Here is a 12,118-nt window from a genome sequence, read left to right as displayed (position 1 = left end):
TTTGTTTTGTCCCACCCACCACCCACCACCGGCCCCTGTCAGTTTTCAATGCACCTAAAAATGTGGTTTACATTTTACAAAGCACATCAGTGTTTTAATCAGGAGGGTCAACATGTTATAATAACAACTCTCAAACTTTGTAGTCTTAAGATTACTTTAACAGTTAAAATTCTCTGAAGGACTCAGGTTTCTTGTGCATATTAAGTAGCATGCATTACTTAATGATGGTAATGAATTATGAGAAATGCCTCATCAAGAGGTTTTGTTGTATAAACATTATGAACTTACTAACAGAAACTTACATGTACATGGTGTAGCCTGCTGGACCCCTTAGCTAAATGGCATCTATCTTCATATGTTCAGTCTGTCATTGACATAAATGCCATCATACAGAACCTGGCTGTGTTAATATTTTCCATTCCACAAAGAGAATTTAAGAATGTGTTTCTTTATTAAAAATAAAAGAACTCAGTATATTGTTATCACAAATAAAAATTTTATAGGCAGTAATTATATTTGAATGAGAAAAACAGTAGTGAGAAGATTGCACCATTTTGCATTTTGGCAAACATTTTAACGGCTGACTAGAGAGGCTAGCTATATGTTCCCTTACCTTATTTTGCACATTAATTTGTTTTGTTACATATTATGTGGGCTCTGCCAAGCTCCACAGTATGCTCAAAGGGAAATAAGAGTGAAAAGGCAAACAACATAGAATGATTATGAAAACAGTTTTGATCTGTGACCTCTGCATAGTGGCTCAGAGATTGCGGGAATATCTGGACCATTAGGAACTTGTAGATTGAGGAACTTATGTCACTCTATTTTAACTTTACATAAGATTCTCCAGGTACTGGAATGCTAGGTATTCTGCAATATTCTCTAGGTGGAGCCTGAAGTAAAAGAAAGAGAACACAAACCTCAACTTCACCTTTCCACTACTGCTCCTAGAATCGCCATTAAAATATTTGTATTAATTCTTTGAGAATTTCATATAATATAGTTTGATCATAGTCACCCTCCACTTCTCCACCTAACTTCTCAAGACCCATCTCACTATACCCTGACAACTTCATGTTCTCTTTCTCATGCTCTCTCCCCATTGACTCCAATTTGGGCTCCCCACATATTCCTGGTATGAGACCAACCACTAGAGTGTGGTCGACCTACCAGTAGTCACACACTTAAAGAAAACAGGCTCTTGCCACACAGGAATCCATCTGGTGTCCATAGTCATTAGTTATGGCTGCAGTTCATGAACCCCTTCCACTCAATGCTAGAGTGTTGGCTGGCTTGATCTTGTGCAGGTCCTGTACAGACAACCACAGCTGCTGTGAATTTATGAGTGCAACAGTCATGTCCCAATAACACTGTATTACTCCGGTTCTCCATGACTACTTCTCTTACAATCTTTCCAGCCTACTCAATGGTCCTTGAATCTTGGGGAGGAAGTGTGATATAAATGTCCCATTTGTATTTGAGCACTCCATTGACAATTATTCTTGACACTTTGGCCAGTTGTGAATTTCTGCATTAGCCACCATCACTGAATAAAGAGTGATATCTCAATGATTCACTAATTTATGGGTAGAGAGAAACCAGTTAACAAAATAATGCTAGTAGTTACACCCCTAGGGGCTGGGAGCTCCCCAACCATTCCAGACCAGATGTCTAGCACAAGAGATGTGTTTTTTCCTGTGGAATGGACCTTAAACTAATCAGAAAGTAGTTGGTTATTGCCATATAACTTGTGATGCTATTGAACCCATGGCATTTCCTGCCACACTGGTTATTATTGCATTTTACAGAATTCACAGCTATAAGATTGTTGATGACTTTCTTTTTGCCTCCAGCAACCTGCACGGTACCTTCTAGTTCTATGAAATCTAGCCATCATAGAGAAAGTATCCTGGTCAATACCAAGTTGTGAACATAGTGTGTGATGTCTTCAGCAAAGGAATCTTACAATCAAGTTCTGATGGGCAGCCAAGCACAAAGGCAATAGCTTGTACTGTCTTATTAATAAAAACAAACCCCAAGCCAGATATTGGGGCGAATGCTGGAAGATCAGAGAAGCAGAACAAGCCACAGCTAACCTCACTTTGCCAATTCCTCAGCTGATCTTGTTTCCTCAAACTGGAAGCCTCTGTATCCTCATCTGAATGGATCTCAGCTGAACTGCTGCTAAAAGCTTAACACTTAGCAGCTTCTAGTTCCTGATCCTCATGCCATATATATATTTCTGCTTCCTGCCATCACTTCCTGGGATTAAAGGCATGTGTCACCATGGCTGGCTGTTTCCAGTGTGGCTTTGAACTCATAGAGATCTGGACGGATCTCTGCCTCCAGAAGGCTAGGATTAAAGGTGTGTGTGCCACCGTTTTCTGGCCTCTATGTCCATCTAGTGGCTGTTCTGTTCTCTGACCCCAGATAAGTTATTATTAGGGTGCACAATATATTCAGGGGCACAATATCATCACATTGAGGGATCTCCAGGACACTTTTCACTAACAACTAGAGGGAAGGTGTCCCATACTGGCACTAAGCTTTTTAACTGGAAACTTCTGGCTTCTGAGAGGAGCACAGTTTCCTGTGTAGGATAACTCTAGTTAAATTTTTTTTATATGGAGATATATATATATATATATATATATAAAAGCTTCACATATTATGAAATAGGAGTTTTGCATATGCCTTTTTCAAACATCCTCAGTGTCAGCTATCTCTCCCCAAGCCAAACCCCCTCATCTACTCTACTTTTCAGTCCCTCTCCTCACTTAACCCTCCCTCCTGGTTATTCCTCATTTTCCTTTCATATCATGTGTTCTACTGTTTTCCCTTCCTCAGAATCTTTCTTCCCTCACTCTACTGATGGTCCCTTTCTAGTTTTCTAGATTCTACAGATATCTCAAATTAAACAACACCAATCTAAAGATTGGAAACTAACATCTCTGTGTAAGTGAGAATCTGTGGTGCTTATCTTTCTGGGTCTGGGTTACCTTAGCCAGTGTAATGCTTTCTTGTCCTATAGTAAATCTGCATATTCATTTTTCTTTACATTTTTTGTTTGTTTTTTCCTTACAGCTTAATAAATTCTATTGTATATGTATGGCATTGATATATATTGTTGTTATTGTTATTATTATTGTAGTTTGCTTCTCTCTGCTCCAGCCCTCCTACATTTTTTCTCTTTTTTTCTTTCTTTATGTTTTGGTGCTGAGTATGGAACTCGGGTCCTTGTATATTCTAGGCAAAGGTATTACTACATAACATATCTCCAGAGCACTACCCTCTTATTTTGTCTTGTTCTCAAAACATCTTTCTCAGGCCCTTTAGATCTTCATAAAGTTTTATCTCATGATCCCAGATAGTCTGTCTTAAAAAAATAAAGGCACATCAAATTCTGTTTATTTAAGAGAAATAGTCTCAGACCATGCAACATTAGTAAGAATGAGCTCTTCTCTTTTCTACCTTTAAAATTCTGTTTATATAAATCTCAGCTTCACACTATGCAAAATTAATGATGAATTTCTCCTTCTGTCAGAGAAGTCAATCCTTGTATTAAAAAATGATTCTGTAATTGCCAAAGCTAAACTTAAATCTTGAAAATGCCCTAAACTATTTTTTATTGTAAAACCATGGGAAATTATTAACCAAAAATATCAGCCTATTGCATATTTATGGAGAAGAAAAGTTCTGGGCTGAAATCCTGAGATTTAGTGTCACTTAGCTAAACATATACCTTAGCTAAAGTACGTGGCTTTCTCATAGTAAGTCTTACTTTTCAAAATTACAGTGTGCGATTATCTCTTAAAAACGATAAAGCCTTGATTTTTATGGTTGATTAACTAGGTTATTGTAAATCACATCAGGTTTGAGTTTGGCATGTCTCCCAGAAAGCAAACTTCCCAGGCTAAGCTCAAAGTTTCTTTTTCCATAACAAAGATTTGAATCCACAAAATCCCTTGAGATTTCTTGCATCCAAAGCAGACATTTCCCAGGGTTTCGTATGATTTTCTGGAAAGCTCTTGACCTAGCAAGTAGTTCCATATGGAGGCACCCGAGCTAATGAAAGTTCATTTCCTGTGAGTTCATCTTACTCGAGTCATTTTGTTATTTTTTTTCTCAGTAATCACTGGTCTCTTGTTCTCCCATCTCAGTCTGTGCCATGTTGAGGGAACCCATAGTTATCACACTGACAAAGCATAAAACAAAACAAAACAAAACAAAAAATGTGGTACCTATTTTTAAGCAAAAAAGTTATTAGGGCATTTATCCTTTGGGATTTTCTGGAGCACTTTGGGTGGCTTTGTGGGGTGACTGTGCAGTGTGAGCAGCAGTTAGGGCTCAAGCTATCCCAGTCAGTAGACTAACGGGAATGTAGTAAGAAAATGAGTTTTCTAGATAGTGGAAGTGCAACAGTCCAGTGATATTTTAAGTGTAAAGACAAATGATTAACTTTAGATTTGCCTGGGACAATCACTTAGCATTTCTGTAGCAAATGTCAATGTTTCACCTAAGTCCCTGGGAATCCCTTCATTGTTGCTTGTACCAGTCTCCTGAGCCCGTGTTCGGTTGCTTCTGATAGTTGTCACCCGTGGAGATCTCTTTGGTGAACGGTTCAGGCTCTCAGAGTCAACTGACGTATTCGTGAGAGAGCTTAAAATGCCAGAGCGTGTGAGTTCCCCATTCTTACCTCTCAGTGTTCACTCATTACCACCTACTAAGGATGGGGATGTCAGGTGGGAATGAGTACATAGACATGCTCCCTGGTAAGGCTCTTCTCACATGACAGGCTAATGCCGAGGCTTTCCTTAACATCTTACCATTGCTAACCTGGGAATTAACTCCTACCACAAAGGCCTCCTGAACAAATGAGTGGCACAGCATTTATGAAAATATGATAAGTAATTAAGTATCCTGACATAAATGACTTCTTTTGCCCACAAAACAGAGGTGTCACATTGATAAAGAAATCTAAGCCACTAATCTGATAATGTACTCTTCAGTTTGGACCTCGTAGATTTAAATAAAAATGAGAAGTTAACATTTAGATTACTTTTTAATTAGCAACTCTTTCTCTAAATTTGGAAGAAATTTAAAAAATATATTGTTTGTTTAAAGTTGGGAGAAGGGTGAAGAAAGATCTTAGAATACATGTAGAAGTCATCTTATCTGAAAACTAAATTTAACAAATCTGTGTTAGGGCAGTGGGATTCACTTTTTGGCTATATACATGCTGTTTTGTGCTAGGAGAAGCCTTGGTTTTTAAAACACATATATCATTAAATTTGTCCCTGTTTCAGTGAGCCCTAAAATGTGGTGCTTTGCTTAAAGAAAACATGCAGGAGTTAGTTTCACTCTCCCCAACAGTGTCATTTTCTCAAAGATACATTTGAAATCCACAGTGTAAAATTTACTACAAAGGAAGCAACCATACTGAGATGCATTTGTAGCCACAAATCATGTGGATGGTTCATGGTGGTCAAGCCCTAGATCTGCCTATGCACTCCTCGATGCTCCTTATATTAAGCTGTGGTCTCTACTCAGGACTGCCACCCTGATGATGAGTAGCACTGTGGACAAGCTTTGGGGAGTCTTGAAATGCCCAAGTCAGAGCACCCAAGTCTCCTTAGGACTTGATTGAGAAATTGCAAATGGCCATAAATGGGTTTAAGTCCCAAGTGTGAGGTAAATATTAATTTAAAGTGATGTAACGTCTTAGTTGCTTAGTTTCCTTAAAATATTAACAGTTTTGGTTGTAATATTCTTGAGAATGTCTTGACAGTTCCCTGATAATTAATGATTGTCAATATTTGCATGATCAGTCACTGTATAATGCATGCAGCTAACTTGTGGTAAGAAGGGAGGGAACTGCAGAGGCTGGGATGAAAGAATATGCTAGCAGGAGCATCTCCAGACGAGATTTTTTGAAGAAAGGTCTGAGCTGATATTGTCAAGAGGAATAGAGCTGGGGTTTCAGTTTACAGTTACCAAAAGTCAGCTGAGCACTTAGGCCAGTGCCTTTGGAAACCATTTGGGAGGAAAGAAAATGATTTCAGATAAATAGGTTGTTGGTTTAGTTCCAAATAACAGAATAAGGGCTAGGATCAGGGCAGAAGCAATTGCAAAGCAAAGTTAAGTATGAATGGAGGGAGATTTCCCAGAGAATTGGCAAATTTTGTGAGCAACTTGATGTGCAAGGCTGAAATGAGGAATGGAGGTGCCAGCCAGCACTTCACACAGCTCGGCTCAATGGCCAGGTGACTGCTGTCACGAATTATTCGGAGATTGTCAGCCTGGGTATATGTTCTTGGTATTTCTCCTGCCTGGGACTCTGTAGCCTGGAGTCTGTCATTAATTTTACTGTGATTTTTACCATTATGACTTGAAATATCTATTCTGTTCCATTCTATCTCTTTTCCCTCCCCAGTGTTCTGGTTATATGCATGTTATACCTCTTAAGTTGGCCATATAAGATATTCTGCTCTGTTTTTCTACCCATTCTTAATTTTAATTTTTTAAATTAATTAATTTAATTTTATTTATATGGGGGTTTTGCCTGTATGCACATCTGTGTACAACATGCTACCTTGGTGCTCACAGAAGCCAGAAGAAGACACTGGATGCCCTGGAACTGGAGTTACAGATGTGTGAACTGCTATGTGGGTGCTGGGAATTGAATTCAGGTCCTCTAGAGGGACATCCAGTGCTCTTAACTGCTGAGCTATCTCTCTGGGTCCTAATTTTAATTACTAAAAAGACTATTGTTATATTTATTTTGTGTGCTGGGGATGCATGTGCCATGGTATGTCAGAGAATAACATGCAGGAGCTGTTAGTTCCCACCTCCCACCATGTGGGTTCTGAGAATTAAACTCCAGGCTTAGTGGCAAGCACTCTCACCCCAAATAAGCTATTTCACTGACCTATTCTTTTTCAAATGTGCATTTTAATTGAGAAATGTGTGTGAACCAACCTCAACATTCACTTGTTCTTTCCTTGGCCATGTCTGATCTGCTAATGGGCCTATCCAAGGCATTATTTCTGCTATGCTGTTTTTGACTTCTAGTATTTAGTTTTGATTTTGATATTTTCTTAACATTTTATCTCTGTTTATATTATCATTTCTCTATATGTGGCACTTGCTTTTTTCCATTATGAACCTTACCATATTCATCATTGTTACTTTAAATCCCTTTCTGAGAATTCCAACATCTGTCATATTTGGTTCTGATGAATTTCTTTGTCTCTTTGGACTGGATATAAACATATATAACTTCTAGGATACCTTGTAATTTCTTGCTAGAATCCACATTATATTGATTGGGTAAGAACTGGAGTAAGTGGGCCTTTAGTGTAATGACTTACATTGGATCTGATTAGATGTTGGGCTGTGTTTAATGTGTCTGTGACTAGAGACCCAACCCCCTCCATCAAATTCCTCTTAGTGTCCTTGTTTTCATCTAAAACTTACCTAATTGTTCTCTTCAGAGTTTAGGTCTTGTCTTCTGGTTGATTCACATTGTGGTGGTGATCAGATGTAGGAGAAAGAGACCATTTAATGATCGTCCCAGTAATTCTCAAGCCTTTTACATAAAGCTTTATTTTTATTTTAAATTAAATGTATGCGTCAGGGAGATATTTGTGTGTCTGTGTGTGAATATGTGCATGTGAGTGCAGGTACCTGCAGAAGCCAGGAGAAGGTGTCAGATCTTCTGGAGCTGGAGTTACAGGTGGTTGTGAGCTGCCAGACATGGGTGCTGGAAATTAAACTCAGGTCCTCTGAAATAGCAGTAATTGCCTTAGTGGCTAAGCTATCTCTCCAGCCCCCTTGAATCTCATGTCTTTTGTAGGTCTCACATCAGTGAACCCTTAAGTATTTGTGCAGTGTTTAGTGTCTATTTTCTCCTACCCCGTGTTTGGGTCCTTTATTGTATCATTCTCAGTTTATTTCTTTGAAATCCTAACTCTTTCATTTGTGTGTGTGTGTGTGTGTGTGTGTGTGTGTGTGTGTGTGTGTTATTTTATATGAACTAGTAAGGCTAGAGGGAGCTAGAGTTAGAAACACGCCTTTTCATTGAGCTGAGATAAGGTTTCAGAATGTCTATCTTGAGCCGTTCCTTTCCTTGAACAGTAGGCCTTTGTTAAGGAGAAGGCTCTGGGCATTCTTGTCGGTGGTTAATCTTTCTGGCCCCTTGACAGGGTGACAAGCAAATGTAAGAACTTGGAGGAGTTCCTGAAAAGAAAACACAGGAGAATGAGAGTTTTACCTGAATGCTGCAGCCATTACGGTGTGTCCAGTTCGGAAAACATTCCCGAGGAGCTGTTCTACCAGCTCAGCCTGAGAGTGGTTTCTGTCAGGTCTCAGTTTCTGCACCCCTCTAGCTGCAGTCTGCTCTCTGTATTGTGGGGTGATGGTTGGCCTAGACACATCAGTTTTTTTTATAGGCCCAGGGAAAGCCAGTGACTTTTCAGTTTGCCCATTTTTTTTTTTTTTTTACTGGATGGATGGGAGTGAAATTTCATGTTCTTCATCTGATATGTTGATATTAAAACTGAGAGTGGATTGATTCTTTTAAAAAATGGAGTCAGAAGGGCTCATGAAGCATCTTTCTTTGGTCAGTCCCACAAATGGCAATCCTGGACACTCCTGTAGTTCTGTTACCCTCAGAATTTCTACACATTCTGTTTTTGCCTGACTCAAAATTCTGTTTCTTCTCTTCCTCACTCCTCTTCCTTCTGAACATTTGTTAGCAAGCTTCCTTAAATGCTCTGCTTATACACTGAACTCACTTGTGATGTGGGAAATATAGCTAGCATATCCAAATTGGCAGTTTGGTGCAAGTCTGTGGTCTTACTAGCAGTGTGAGGGGATGTTGGTTCTTCCATATCTTCATCATGCTGGGTACTTCATTAACAAACCACATTTTGTGCCCAGCTTCAGAGGCTCCAATATTTTGATTTGCATTTTAAAATTACCCCAAGCATTCTTACAGTTTTACGCTAATTCTTGATCGTTGCATCTACTCTTTGAACTCCAAGGTGCTGTCTGCCTCATATGTGCAGGGTAGACCTCTTCAGCGTCCTGCTTCTGGCTAGTTGTCCCCCATACTTGGCAACCACTTCTGCCTTTATTCGTCTTTTATTCTGCCATCAATGGTGGCATTCACCATTTTATTTCTCCTGTTGATCATTACCTTCTGGTGTTCAAAAAACAAAGTGGTCCTTAATGTCTTGCCTTTTGCTTTTCAATGTGGAGGGTGATATAGTCTTTGGATGGGGAGGCTGCCATATGCTGAGATGTTCTGAGGCTGGAGCGTTACAGGCTAGAGGAGAGGAGGAAGCAGGCAAATGTAAATGTTCTCTGGGAAGATGGATAATTTAGTGTTCTCACAGCACATTGTTTTTGTCTGGACAACTACCTCTAGAGTTACATGTAGTGTCTGCCTCATTAATGATAGATTTCAAACTGTATGTAACATACACGTATTTGAACTGCAAAAATCTCCAGTTATAAAACCGTGGCAGGTGACTCCCTTTATGGTTCTATCCTATGAAGACTAATTGCTATTGGTCTACTAATTAAAGCATTTAGAGTATGATTAACTTAGCTGCCTTCTTCTAAGGCATGTGATAAATAGAATTCAAGTTACTGTGTTAATAAATGTTCCATTATTCTAACAAAGTATTTGGGACAGTACATTTATAAGAGGAAAAAGTTATTTTGACTCCAAATTTTGTAGTTTTAGTACATGACCATTGGACTCTATTGCTTTGTGGCCTGTAGCCAGATAGTAAATACATCAGGGCAAGGCTGTGTGCAGGAGAAGCATCTTCACTTCATGGTCAGGAAGGAGGAGAGGTAGGAAAGAAATAGGGCCCTCTTCAAAGTACAATCCTGATGACAAGAAGACTTCCCACTATATCTCACCTGTTAAAGGTCCCACTATCACCCATTAACACCATGGAATGGGAATGAAGCTATGATAGTCAATATTGATTACTTACTTGGTTGAACGAATTATGCTTCTGGGTATATCTGTTTTGGTGTTCCCAGAAAGGATTAACTAAGCGAGATGTCCAACTGTGATTTGGGTGGTGTGGTGTAATAGGCAAAGGTCTGTACACAACTAAAGGGTACATGCAAATACTCCCGGTCCTTCAGGCAGTCTTTGTTCTTTGCTTCCAGGCCCTTGTGTTATTAATGTCTCTGCTTTTGCCCTGATCTGCTCACTGGGAAGGACTGAGACCACAATCCCCAATCTGTCCCTCCTGTTGTTTTTCTCAGATAGTTCTACAGCAATGGAATGTCTAACATAGGATTTTATGTTTGTTAATGCTCGAACTTTGGGGGCACTTATCCAAGCCATAGCAGATAGTATTGCCTGTGGCGGTTGCCTCCCATCTCATGAATGAGGGAAGCTTCAAGCCCTTGCCTTACTTAGGCTGTTTCCATGGGGAAATATGTTCTGAATATCAAGTAAATTGTTCAACCTGTTCCAAAGTCAATCTCTGTGTACATTTAAAAAGAGTATTAATGTGTCTGTAGAAAATGCCAGTTTAACCCCTGCTGACAATGTAAAGTCCAAGAAATCTTTTGAGCAAAAAATAAAATAAAATACAATAATCAAGTCACACTTATAGCAAAGAAGAGAAGGGGACATCTCAGAGTCTGACATGTGGGGCCACAGAAGGTTTCTTGTTGAGCCCCAGTAGTTGGTTGTTCATGGAAAAGGTTTTAAAATCATTTCTTGTATTGCTAGGATAGAGAATAAGCAACAGAATTCAAAGATCCATCTATGTCTGTATTAATCATGGAAGGTAAGAATTGGGAACCATTTGGAAGATGAAAGACTTTGGATGCAATGTGTCTCTCTTAATTATTTTCTTCTGGTACCTGAAGATTAAAACTTGAGTGTTAATAAATTTACTTTTTAAATTTTTTTAATCAGGTGTGTGTGTGTGTGTGTGTGTGTGTGTGTGTGTGTGTGTGTGGTTTTACTGGATGTCTGCATGTAGAAGAATGCAAATAGATTTATATCTATCATCCTGCCCCAAACTCAAGTTCAAGTAGATCAAAGATCTCGACATAAAATCAGATATACTGACCCTGATAGAAGAGAAAGTGGGGAATAGCCTTGAACTCATTGGCACAGGGGACAACTTCCTGAATAGAACACTGATAGCTCAGGCGCTAAGACTGACAATTAATAAAAGGGACCTCATGAAACTGAAAAGCTTCTATAAGGCAAAGGATACTGTCAATAGGGGCTTCAGGAATCCTGCAGAAGAGGGGGAGGAAGGATTTTTGGAACTAGAAGGGTCTAGGATACCACAAGAACATGACCCACAGAATCAACTAAGCAGGGCTCATAGGGTTTGGTAGTTTGAATGTAATTGGCTCCCATAGCCTCATAGGGAGTGGCACTATTAGGAGGTGTGGCCTTGTTGGAGTATGTGTCGTCTTGTTGAAGGAAGTATGTCACTAGCAAGGCTTTGAGGTCTTATATGTGCTCAAGATACTACCCAGTGTCTCAATGCACTTCCTGTTGCCTTGTGATCAAGATGTTGACAGTACCATGTCTACCTGCAGGCTATCATGCTCCCACCATGATGATCATGGACTGAACCTCTGAACTATAAGCTGCCACCTCAATTAAATGTTTTCCTTCATAAGAGTTTCCATGGCCATGGTGTCTCTTCACAACCCTAACTAAAATATAGGGGCTTCAAGAGACTGAAGTGACAATCAGGGATCCTGTATGGGTCTGAGCTAGGTCCTTTGCATATACCCTATGGCTGTGTAGCTGGTTATTCTTGTGGGACTCCAAACAGTGGGAATGGGGGTTGTCTCTGACTCTTGCCTGCTTTGGGACCTTTTTCTTCCTGCTGAGTTGTCTTGTCCAGCTTTGATATGAGGTTATGTGCCTAGTCTTATTGCAACTTGCTATGCCATGTTTGGTTGATATCCCTGGGAGGCCCCCTCCTTTATGAAAGGAAATGGGGGAGGAGTGGATCTTGGGGAGAGGGAAGGTTGGAAGGAGGAACTGGAAGGAGAGGAGAGAGGGGAAACTGCAGTCACGATGCAATATATGAGAGAATAATAAATAAATTGT

The sequence above is a fragment of the Peromyscus eremicus genome, chromosome 2 (assembly GCF_949786415.1).
Source record: "Peromyscus eremicus chromosome 2, PerEre_H2_v1, whole genome shotgun sequence".
Lineage (NCBI taxonomy): Eukaryota > Metazoa > Chordata > Mammalia > Rodentia > Cricetidae > Peromyscus > Peromyscus eremicus.
This window is presented reverse-complemented; position numbering follows the sequence as displayed.